The following is an 11,734-nucleotide window of genomic DNA, read 5'->3' as shown; positions in this document are numbered from 1 at the left end:
AGACTAATTTTTTTATTTTGGTTCTATATAGTATTTTTGATGCTGGTTATGAAAACAGTTTGTAACTCGTCTTCCTATAAACCATATTTTTTTTACCATATTTTCTTAGTATACTCGTCGACGACTGAAAAAGAACATTTTGTGAAAATGAGTATACACGTTTCTGCCGGGGAAGGGGTTAACCTATGCCACCATCTTGGTTTTCCCCCTAGAATATAATGGCATTTTTTTTTCTTCTTACAATTTTATGACACATATAGCCATAACTACAGCCTCAAATTGTCTAGAGATAATTTTTTTAAATATATATTTTTATTGATTTCAGAGAGAGGAAGGGAGAGGGAGAGAATCATAAATGATGAGAGAGCATTATCGATCAGCTGCCTTCTGTATGCCCCCTACTGGGAATCAAATCCACAACCCAGGCATGTGCCCTGACTGGGAATCTAACTGTAAGCTCCTGGTTCATGGGTTGATGCTTAACTATTGAGCCACACAGGCCGGGCTAGAGATAATTTTTGAAGTATCAAAATAAGTTTTGTTCTTAATTTTTTTCATTTTATAATTATATATAACTAGAGGCCCGGTGCACAAATTCGTGCATGGGTGGGGTCCCTTGGCCTGGCCAGCGATTGGGGCAAATCGGGACCATCTTGCCCAGTCCCAATCAGGGCCAATCAGGGACTGCGGGAGGGCTCCAGGGCATGTCCAGCCCTCTTGCCCAGTCCAAATTGGCCGGACCCCAGCAGCAAGCTAACCTACCAGTCTGCGTGTCTGCCCCCTGGTGGTCAGTGCACATCATATGACTGGTCAAGCGGTTGACCAAATGGTTGTCCAGTTAGACACTTAGCATATTATACAGGATTGTATAATTTATAATTGCATCAGCTTAGCTGATTAATAGTCTCAAGGTACTGTAGAGCAAATGTGCATTATCTCAAGGGGTAAATATACGTCATAGGCAATCACAAGTTCTCCTGAAGCCATGAATGGTTGCATTCATAAACCAGCAGGTTCACTACACCACCTTGTCAAAGTCTCATAATCCTGGGAAGCAGGCCTTTGTACAAAGCTAAAATCCTTTCTTCCGGATAGACTGCTGCCATTGTTTTAAAACAGGCTCTGTATTGATCTCTCTATTAACTGGCTGAAGCCCTTGAATTCTACTTTTGGCAACAAAAAATGGGATGTTAATGACTGAGGCTATGGTGCCCACTAGAAGGCCAATCCCAAATTTTCCCAAAAACTCCAAGGTTGGAACCTTATAGATAAGAACAATGTTTTTGATGTAGTAGAAGCCAAAAGAAGCCATGTTGAAATCTCCATCACATCCCAAAGTTGCTGTAAATCCTTTGCTGAGGCCCTGTAGTCCCAAGTCTTTCTTCTTAATGATGTATCTTGCTTAACTCATAGAGGATGGTTGCTCCTCAGGCTGACAAAATAGGAAAAACCATAATTACTGTACAATAACCAGGGTGTTACGTCTGGGGGTGGGGAGTCGGGGGAAAGACATGTTGCCTAAGAAACTCACAGTAGTGGCAGAGTTACTACCAGCAGCCCGGCCAGCATGACTCAGTGGTTGAGTGTCGACCTATGAACCAGGAGGACACAATTCAATTCTCGGCCAGGGCACATGCCAGGGATGCGGGCTCAATCCCCAGTGTGGGGCATGCAGGAGGCAGCTGATCAATGAGCTCTCTCATCATTGATGTTTCTATCTCTCCCTTCCTCTTTGAAATCAATAAAAATATTGTTAGATTTGGTCAAATAATTGAACCAATACCGCCTCCCTGGGAGCTGACCTTTAGGCCATTTCACAATGGACATTCCACTTGCTTAGAACACATTCCACTTGCTAAGATCATTATCTCTCCCCTCCAGAGTTTCCCAGAATCCAGGCCTGAACAGAGAATTCTACGCCCAGAAAAAAAACCTGCCTAGAGTCCTTTAAAAACCTCTGATACCCTGTCTTTGGGGGCTGGTGCTATTTGGGGGCTCAGCCCAATTGGTATTCAGATGACCTAATCCTATATAATAAAACCCTAATATGCAAGTCGACTGAATGGCAGAACGACCGGTCGCTATGACATGCACTGACCACCAGGGGGCAGACGCTCAACCAGGGAAGCTCCTGCACTGAGCGTCTTCCCCCTGAGAGGGAAGTGACTGGTGGCGGTGATCAGGGGGGTGGGCAGGCCAGAAGGCTGCACCAGACACCAGCCAAGGTGGGTGCCAGCAGGGGCCCCACGATTGCCCTGCCCACTGGTCACCCCATAGATGGCCAGGCCTAGGGACCCTACCCTATATATGGGAACAATCTCTTAGATTTAAAAATTAAAACCTGCAAGGTTTTACCCTACCCTACCCTAACACTGAAAAAAACAGGATGATGCAGTGATGACATGCATGGACTCTGGCTTGCACATTTTGTGGTCAGCCCTGATTCTGACACCTATAACTGTGTGACACAGCCAATTACTTAACTTCTCTCTGCTTCAGTTTTTCTACCCATAAGATGGGGAAAATGGTACTACTGCCTCAGAAGGATCATGTTATGTACTACTTTTTATAATCAGGGCAAAAAAATGTAGCTGCCCGTCCAACAGCAAGATGCCTTTCACCTGTATGAAAAGTATGGTCATTGGTGCATGCAGTGTCCTGGATTGTGAGAGGATGCAGGTCCGGCTGAGAGACTCTCTCCTCCCCCACCCCCATGCACAAATTTCATGCACAGGGCCTCTAGTAAATTTATAATCCCTTACTTCTTTGGCCTCGTGTGATCCTCCTTCAAATATATTTTTTTTTTTAAAGAAAGAAAACTTGGACCTCAGTAGGTGTCCTCCCTAAAGTCAGGGGTAAGGGGATTCTCCTTTTACAAGGAGGTCCCTTGGCCCTGTGGGGGCTTTATGTGCTGTGGGGACTTGGTAAACAAGTTTCCAGTTAACATTAGTTTCTCCTTGTCAATAACTGCAAATGTTCTGGGGGGGTATTTTGAGAATTAGTTTCCTAGACATCTGATTGGACCCTGTAGCTTAGTGGACACCAGTGTGTCAGATTGGGGGTACAGGAAACATTGTTAGAAGAAATCTTTGGATATATCAGAGATAGGACAGAATTATTTTGTTCAAGTTTATTGATATATTTGTTGGATGTAATATAATGACAGCAGAGTTCTGTAAGGGCCTTGCATAAGAGCCTCAAAACTGACCAGTTATTAGTCTGATTAACAAATAGGATGAGGTTGGTGCAAGAAAAGTTGCTAGAAACGGAAAGGAAGCTTACTAAAAAAGTACTAGCTTTTTCAAAATTATTTTGGGACCCTGCTAGTAGAGTTAGATTTAACTTGAGGGCTGTAGATTGAAAACTGAGGAGGGAGGGCTCCTGTAGTCGGCTGTTTATGGCAGATCCAGCAATCAGAAAGTTCATTTCCATCAGCAACGATATTGGAAACGTTTAGTAGTGTATTACTCTTCCATTCTTTTCCTAGGGGTCTTGAGTATGGTACGGATATGAAAACAAGAAGGATAAATATTGTTGGTTAAAATGTGAATAATTTGAGTGGAGTGGAGGACTTGGGACTTTATTTGATAAGGATTAAATCCAACAAGGACAGAAAAATTCTCTTCCTGGGGGATGGAGGCTGGGCATACCGACAGGCTGGGAGTGTCAGAAATAGGAGGAAGACAATTACACGAAGGCCCAGCCATTACATGACTTATTTGTAACAGGTTCTTGTTTCTTGAAAAGGAGTTTGAGGTCCCTGATGGGTTCATAAGAATAGGTCTCAGAAAAAAACAAAACCAACAAGGACAGAAAAATTCTCTTTCTGGGGGATGGAGGCTGGGCATACCGACAGGCTGGGAGTGTCAGAAATAGGAGGAAGACAATTACACGAAGGCCCAGCCATTACATGACTTATTTGTAACAGGTTCTTGTTTCTTGAAAAGGAGTTTGAGGTCCCCGATGGGTTCATAAGAGTAGGTCTCAGAAAAAAACAAAACAAACAACAAAAAAAAAACAAGAGTAGGTCTGAGGTTGTGGTTTCTGTGGGGACTCACCGGAAGCATGTTTAATTTGAGATCTGTGAACGGAACTGGCTATGTCCCTGGGAGATTTGCTGCAGTTGGGGTGCTCAGTCGGACTTGATGTGAGTGAGCCCTTCCATCTGGGCTGTAGCTGGGACTTAGGACAGTCGTCCCTCCCGGTTTTTAACGAGACCTTGTCCCTGGTTGAACTTATCTGTCCTAGATGAATGGTGTAAGACACCAGCTGGAAGACCTGAGAAAGGCCTCTGCCACAGGTGAGTGCAAAAGGGCTGGCCTCCCGTTTTTCTTTAGGAGTTCACGGTTGCTTGGCATAGCTTGGCTAGAGTCCTTTTTAGGGTTTGATTAGCTTTTTTCTACCTTATTTGAGGATTGAGGTCTCCATGATGAGTATAAGCGATAGTTGACTCCTACGCTTGAGCTAGCTGTTATGTAATTTGTGCTACTAAAGAGGGTCCATTGTCACTCTGGAAGCTTCTTGGTAGTCCAAACCTAGGTAAGATTTTTCTAAGTAAGTACTTGGCTGTTTTAGTAGCGTTTTGTGTTCTGGTAGAAAGGCTTTAATCCACCCAGTAAAAGTGTTGACAAATACTAGCAAATATTTATATCTAGCTTCAGGAGGCATCTGAGTACAATTGATTTGCCACCCTTTCCCAGGGTATGTACCCCTGGTTTGTATTGGTGCCAGGAGGGGAGGAGGAGGAAGGCAACTCGAGTTTATTTTGGAGCAAAGTACATCCTTGGGTCACATCCTGTACTGTTTTCTAACGCTCTCATATCATAACCAGCTGGGAGACAAGGATAGCAAGAACACCTCTCCTTATGTGAGTGCCATCATGGAGCATTTTAAGGTTTGAGGTAACAAATGTTTATTATCCCTTGATATCCAGTCTGCCCGTCTCTAGAGAATCCATTCTTTAAGGCCCAAGAGATTTCCTCGTGATGTAGAAGGGGCCTTCTGGTGGCTGAGGGAGGTCAGGGGGCAGCGCTGCCTTTAGGGTGATTGAGGAAGACCATGTTGTTATATTAGCTGCCTGATCTACCAATGTAATGCCTTTGATTATATCTGTGTTCCCTTTTGGTGGCCCTGGCAGTGTATCGTTGCTATTTCTTGGGGGAAGTGTTACAGTTGCCAGGAGTTCTAAATTCCTATATCAGTGATGGCGAACCTTTTGAGCTCGGTGTGTCAGCATTTTGAAAAACCCTAATTTAACTCTGGTGCCATGTCACATATAGAAATTTTCAAAAATATATATTTTATTGATTTTTTACAGAGAGGAAGGGAGAGGGGTAGAGAGTTAGAAACATTGATGAGAGAGAAACATCGATCAGCTGCCTCCCTCATACCACCCACTGGGGATGTGCCCGCAACCAAGGCACATGCCCTTGACGGGAATCGAACCTGGGACCCTTGAGTCCGCAGGCTGACGCTCTATCCACTGAGCCAAACCGGTCAGGGCTAGAAATTTTTTGATATTTGCAACCATAGTAAAACAAAGACTTATTTTTTGATATTTATTTGATATATTTAAATGCCATTTAACAAAGAAAAATCAACCAAAAAAATGAGTTCACGTGTCACCTCTGACACGTGTGTCATAGGTTCGCCATCACTGTCCTATATGATGATTTATGGGGGAATTTTTAGCTGTTCAAGGTGCTCTTTCTTTCCAAATAGCAGCATGGGCATGTAATATGAAAAACCCAAACTTTGAGTCAGTGTAGATATTAACTCAGATGTTTTCCCCTAGTTGTAAGGCCTTAGTGCAGTGGTTCTCAACCTGTGGGTCGCGAACCCCTTTGGCGGTCGCCTAAGACCATCCTGCATATCAGATATTTACATTATGATTCATAACAGTAGCAACATTACAGTTATGAAGTAGCAACGGAAATAATGTTATGGTTGGGTCACAACATGAGGAACTGTATTTAAAGGGCCACTGCCTTAGTGAGTGCTGTGAGTTCAGCTTTTTGGGCCGAAGTGGTAGGGGGCAGGCTTTTGCCTTTACTGTTTCTTGAAGACTGACAATGGCATACCTGCCTTTTTGACCCCATTTTGTGTAAAATGATTGCCATACGGAGACTGTTCTGCTTCAGATTTAGGTAAAGGTTCATCTTTTAGGTCAGGCCTGCTGGACTTGTTCAATAGTTCCTACGCATTGGTGTGTGACCTGGTGGGCTACCTTCCTATTACTAGGAGGGTAGTAGGACTGAGAGTTTGGCAAGGCTTTGGGGTTAATTCAGGAGAGTCAAGGAGAGCCTATTTATTTAAGCCTTCCTCCCGGGAGCCACTGATAACCCTTTATTTTCTTGATGGGGGGCTTTCAGTGCCTGCCCTAGGTAAGTTTACCGACCTCTCCTACTCGGAGAGCAGTGGCAGCTGCAGCTGGTTAACAATGTGGCCAGCCGGCTACTATAGCAACATCCAGCGTTTTGAAAAGTAAGCCTGGTGTCCAATTGAAATTTTGGGTGGGGACTCCACATGTTATTTCCTGTCTTTCTGCTATATGCAAAGTAACCCATTTTTCTTTCCTTTTTGTTTTAAATAGAAAATGCTTCACAAATTTGCGTGTCATCTTTGCGCAGGGGCCATCCCAATCTTCTCTGTATCGTTTGAATTTTAGTATATGTGCTGCGGAAGTGAGCACAGTAATCTGTGTTTCTTAATTTGGCATGCCTAAACAGATCCACTGCTCAATTTCACTTTTAATTTCTCAAGGGCACGTTGGCATTCAGGGGTCCAGTCTACTGGCCCTTTGTCGTCTTCTTTTAAAGCCTTATAGAGAGGGTTAGCATTTAGCCCCAAACCTGGGATCCACAGGTGGCAGAAGCCAGCGATTCCTAAAAATTCTCCAAGCTGTTGGTTACTTTTTGGGAAGCTGAGAGCCAGTACGGCTTGTTTCCTTTGAGGTGACAGGGTCTGGGCTTCTGAGGTAAGTAGATACCCCAGATATTGGACCCCTGGAAGGTTATTTGGGCCTTTTGGGGAGATACTTTATATCCTCTATTTACGAGGAAGTAAATACCAGGATGGAATTTTTATCTGAGTTTTCTGCGTTAGTACTAGAAATTAGTATCATCACCATATTGTGGGAGGGTCCTGTTGGTCAACTGGAGTTCTCTTAATTTCTTGGCTTAAGAATTTCCAAACAAATGGGGACTGTCCCTAAAGCCTGAGGGAGTACAGTCCATGAATATTGGCAGGTCTCCCTAGTTTGGGGGTTAGGCCATTCAAATGTGAACAAGTACTGGGAATCAGGATGAAGGGGGATGCAGAAAAAGGCATCCTTTAAATTCAATACAGTAAAATATTTGGCTTCTCCTGGCATTTAAGGTAGTGTATGGGTGTGGAACTATACGCTGTACCGGCATTACAATCTTATTTACAGCCCTTAGGTCTTTCGCAAACTGGTATTTGCCACTTGGCTTTTGTACTAGGAAAAGAGGGGTATTGCTTGGGGACTGGCAGGGCCTGAAAAGCCCATGAGAAGCCCATGCTTTGTATATACACTGAGTGGCCAGATTATTATGACCACCCCATCAGTACTTCATTGACACTTCCAAAAATACTGAATATTGAAAACTTCCTAAGCAAATACTCTCAAGGTTTTATTATTATTATTATTATTTGCATAACTAATTCACTTCATTGTACTGATGCAGTGGTCATAATAATCTGGTCACTCAGTGTATATTTAATGAGAGGGTCGATCCCTTTTATGGCCTTAGGTCTTAAAGGGTGCTGTCTTTTTTTAGGGTAGGGTGTCCCTGGTTTTGCTCCTATTGCCCTGCCCGGTATTCCAGTTTTCCATACCTCAGGATTGACTTAGAAGAGGACAGATTCTAGAACAAGCATGTCAAACTCATGGCCCACAATGAATATTTTTGCAGCCCGGCCAATATAATGGTCTGTAAGAAATATTTTAATAAAAATTTCGTAACGTCATTTTTACAATATCTTGTTATACATAATTATTAATAACGAACTACAACGTTCGCTAATGGCTAATGGCTATAATCGTGTTGCATTCATTTTCCTTACTTGCCTTACACGCAGGTGCACCATTTCTCTCCACTAATACTAGCAGCAAATATTTTAGCAGCCGATTGCCACATCAGTCTTGTACTGACTTGTTTGGTGTGGGCAACAGGAAATATTTCGCTTTTGGAAAACAAGGAAAATAGGCTTATTTGAGTTAAGCTTATTCATTTGTGCAGTTATTCGGTGTCTGGTAAGTTGATGTTCAAGAAAAAATTAATTTTTATTAAAATGTTCTATTATTTTATGTTGACGATTACTTGTTTATTTTAGCCCTTTGTATTCAGCATGTCTCTATTGAAATAAACCTACGTTTCTATGAAAATTGAAGCTTTTGTTTTTTTGCGGCCCACGTAAACTTAAACCTTGTTTATTTGGCCCGTGTTAGCCTTTGAGTTTGACAAGCTTCTTCTAGAATATTATTAATTTTTGGTTCAGGGTGAGAAGTTAGGTTGGCCATCAGAAGTAACAATGAGAGTTTATTATCTTCTATGGTCACTTCTAGACTAGACAAGCTGTCCCTCCCTAACTAATAAGGGAATAGAGCACCCTGGAACTACAAGAAAAGTATGACTAAAAGTGAGATTCCCGAGGCAGCAGCCGAGGGGTTGAATGAAATGGATGCCCATTCACCCCAGTGATCCAATGGGTTTTGGAAGAAAGAGGCCCTGGTGAGTGAGTCAGCAGAGTAAGCAGTCCCTGTGTCTAATAAAAATGAATGGGCTTACCTGTCACATCAGTCACAGGAGACTCCTCTGGTGTGATGGCTTCAGATGGTCGGTGGGGGCAGTAGGAGGCCTCAGGCACCATCAATTCTCAGGTGTTTTAAACATCATTGGTTTGAGGCACTAAGTTCCCTTAGAAGCCTAGGACACTCACTTTCCAAAGGCCTTTCCTGGTGCAGATGGGGCATGGTCCTGGAGGTAGTCCGTCCTGAGTTAGTTGTAGGCACTCCTTTAGGTGTCCTTGTCTACAGGACTAGCAAAGGATTTAAAGCTGCAGCTATCAAGTAATTATGCCTTTTGTTTCCATCTGGTGGCTTTTTTGCTCTTCCCCTTCCCTGTCTTGGTTGCTAAAAACACTGAAAGCCCTCTCTATCTGTTGCTCAGTGCGGATCTGCAGTCCCAAGGCTAGTTTTTGTAACTTTCTCAGGCTGACTGGGCTTGCCTCATGGATAAAAGGCATTTCCTGGAGTGCTGGGCCCTTAACAGACTGAGTGGATTTGGTGTGCTTTCCTGATGCCTTTGTTAATCATACCGGGGAAAAGGGTGGAGTTCAATCTTTTCTTTTTAAAGTAGCCTCTTTTATTTTGTCATAATTAACAGGCTTAGTAGTATATTTTGTCATCCCTTCTATGAGATGAGGTAAGTAACTACTAGTATATAGGTCCAGCGGTCCTTCCCCTCTGTTTTTTCATCTGTCCCAGTTTGATAGACTTAACTAGGGTCCTGATCTGGGAGTGCATCTCCCCCAGTCTGTATATGCAATGTTGATTTAGCATGATGACGGGCAAATTTATCAGAATAAGCCCTAGCATCGTCTATTATGACTGCTTTTCATTTACAGTGCAGCCGTGGAAGAGAACAGTCTGTAAATCACTCCATTAGGTCATAATGTTACCGATGAGTTTGGGTTCTTGTCTCCTGATATAAAAGAATTTAGACCAGGGACACTGATAAAAGCAAAGGCAGATTTATTGAGGTTCTTCAGAGGGTGAGAGCACTGAGATAGGGCCTCAGGATCTATGCCCCAAAAGTGGGGTTTAAATCAGGGTGTCGGTTGGCTGGCTCTAAAGTTGTTTGGAATACGGCTGTCCCAGTATACTCAGCAACTCGAATCGTTCTGGGATTATACAACACTTATTATGAGATGCAGGAAGGGACTTTCCCAGTTAGTTCCTGAGACTCAAAGCTTTTAAGGTCATTAATGAGCTGTGATTGATGGCTTGACTTTGGATTAAAAAAAAAAAATTTAGCCCTAGCGCTTTGGCTCAGTGGATTCCAGTTAAGGGCATGTAGCTTGGCGGCGGCTCCCTGGCCCTGGTCCGGGTGCGTACAGGAGGCAACCAATCGAGGTATCTCTCACATCAATGTTTCTCTCTGTCTCTCCCTCTCCTTTCCACTCTCTCTACAAATCAATGGAAAAATATCCTCAAGTGTGGATTAATAATAATAAAAAAAGAATGCTTATAAAAAATATTTAAAAGAAGTCAGGGTAGTTCCTAGACCACTGTTTTAGAACTACCGGTTGATAACTGCCATAATTCTGGCAGCGTTTAACTTGATAGAGCAATTTGTTCTGGTAGGGCTTGACTCGATGGTGCAATTTTGGGGAACATTTTATTCTACCTGTTTCAGTAAATCAGTGTGATTAAACCCCTGTGTGAATTTGCTAGTATCTTTGGAAAACCAACCGAGTTTTTGTTTGCAAGGGGCCAGATCAGGCATAAAAAAGGGAACATGTATCCAAATAATTTCTTTACCAGGCTTCCTGTTAGCTACTTCCCTCAGAGACAACATGCTAGGGTTTGGATGATTTTGAGTTCCCCTCCTGGCAGTGACAGGGCTACAAGTTAGGGTGAGTGCTAGCAGTTCTGTGGTAGAGGAGGGGTTATATGGAGCAGCTGTGCTTTGAGTGACGGCAGTAAGTGAGCTGGGAAGCAGGCTGTTCCACCCTCTGGATGGATTCTGTTTTCTCTACGAGAGACAGAAGCCAGCTTCTTGCAGGGGCGGTGAGGAAGGTGAGCTTTAATTCATAAGACATTGTGACAATTAAGGAATATCCTAGAAGACTTCCTTAAATCCTTATCTTGGTAAAGGGCCATAAATATCTGAATATAAGGTTTTTCACTCCAGTTGTCTTCATTTTTGCAAAAACAAATCTAATTGGAGAATAGTGTCATAATTCAGTGTTCCATTTACAGGCCAGACTTCCCTGACCCTGAGATTGTATTGAGGTCTGGTGACATTACAACAGAAAAGGCTGCATTTTTTTTTTTCTTTTGATCATTGCCCTTAAAGGTCAATCAATTGTTAAGGATCCACCCTAGCGGGTAATCTTGGGGAATGCTGCTGGCACAACCCATTTTGTCTCTTTTTTACCTGGTCAGTACAGCTGATGACTGATTATGAGGCTTCCAGTACCAGGAGGTTGGTCATGAGATGAAGTGTCAATTCAGTTATTCCTTAGAGTTCTATAAATGTTTGTCTAATTTGAAGGAATGATTTAAAAATTTCCTTTTCAGAAATCTATCACTTAGAAGCATCAGAATAAGGCAATGACCGTAGATTTGATTATAATGCAATTGACAAAAACTTCAGACTTTTTATATAATCTCTAGAACATCCACTTTAATAGTAAAAATATATGTATACAAATAGAACATAGTTATTAATTCTTTATTTGACAAAGCTTCCCTGCCGGGGTCCAACCCCAGCAGGTCCAGGGGTTCCCAAAGGTGTAGACGGAGTCGGCGAAGAAGGAATGACACGGAGACAGCGGAGACAGCGTTCAGTTGATCAGCAGCCTAGGCAGGATCTCCAGCCAAGTTCTGGTCTGAATCTCCAGAGAAGTTCTGGTGTTTATTGTCTTGTTACATCCGTATTTATACCAGTTGATTTTAATCCTGTCAATTTCTATTACAAAGGTTATG

At 42.8% G+C, this 11,734-nt stretch overlaps 1 protein-coding gene across 2 annotated transcripts in view; it reads left to right on the top strand.

Annotated features, from left to right (window-relative positions):
• Positions 1 to 4,192: 4,192 nt before the first annotated feature.
• LOC102774288 (NXPE family member 3) overlaps positions 4,193 to 11,734 on the top strand; it is a 56,266-nt gene continuing 48,724 nt past the window's right edge. The window contains exon 1 of one of the 2 annotated variants that reach the window (XM_015564535.1): positions 4,193 to 4,300. The gene's annotated coding sequence lies outside the window, so the exon portion shown is untranslated. Of the gene's footprint in view, positions 4,301 to 4,812; positions 4,902 to 11,734 lie in introns of those variants that run through there. The other variant, XM_015564534.1, reaches the window with a different exon arrangement.

Source organism: Myotis davidii, unplaced genomic scaffold (genome assembly GCF_000327345.1).
Source record: "Myotis davidii unplaced genomic scaffold, ASM32734v1 scaffold901, whole genome shotgun sequence".
NCBI classification, from domain to species: Eukaryota; Metazoa; Chordata; class Mammalia; order Chiroptera; family Vespertilionidae; genus Myotis; species Myotis davidii.
The sequence above is the reverse complement of the archived record's forward strand: the minus strand, read 5'-3'. Positions and strand labels throughout refer to the sequence as shown.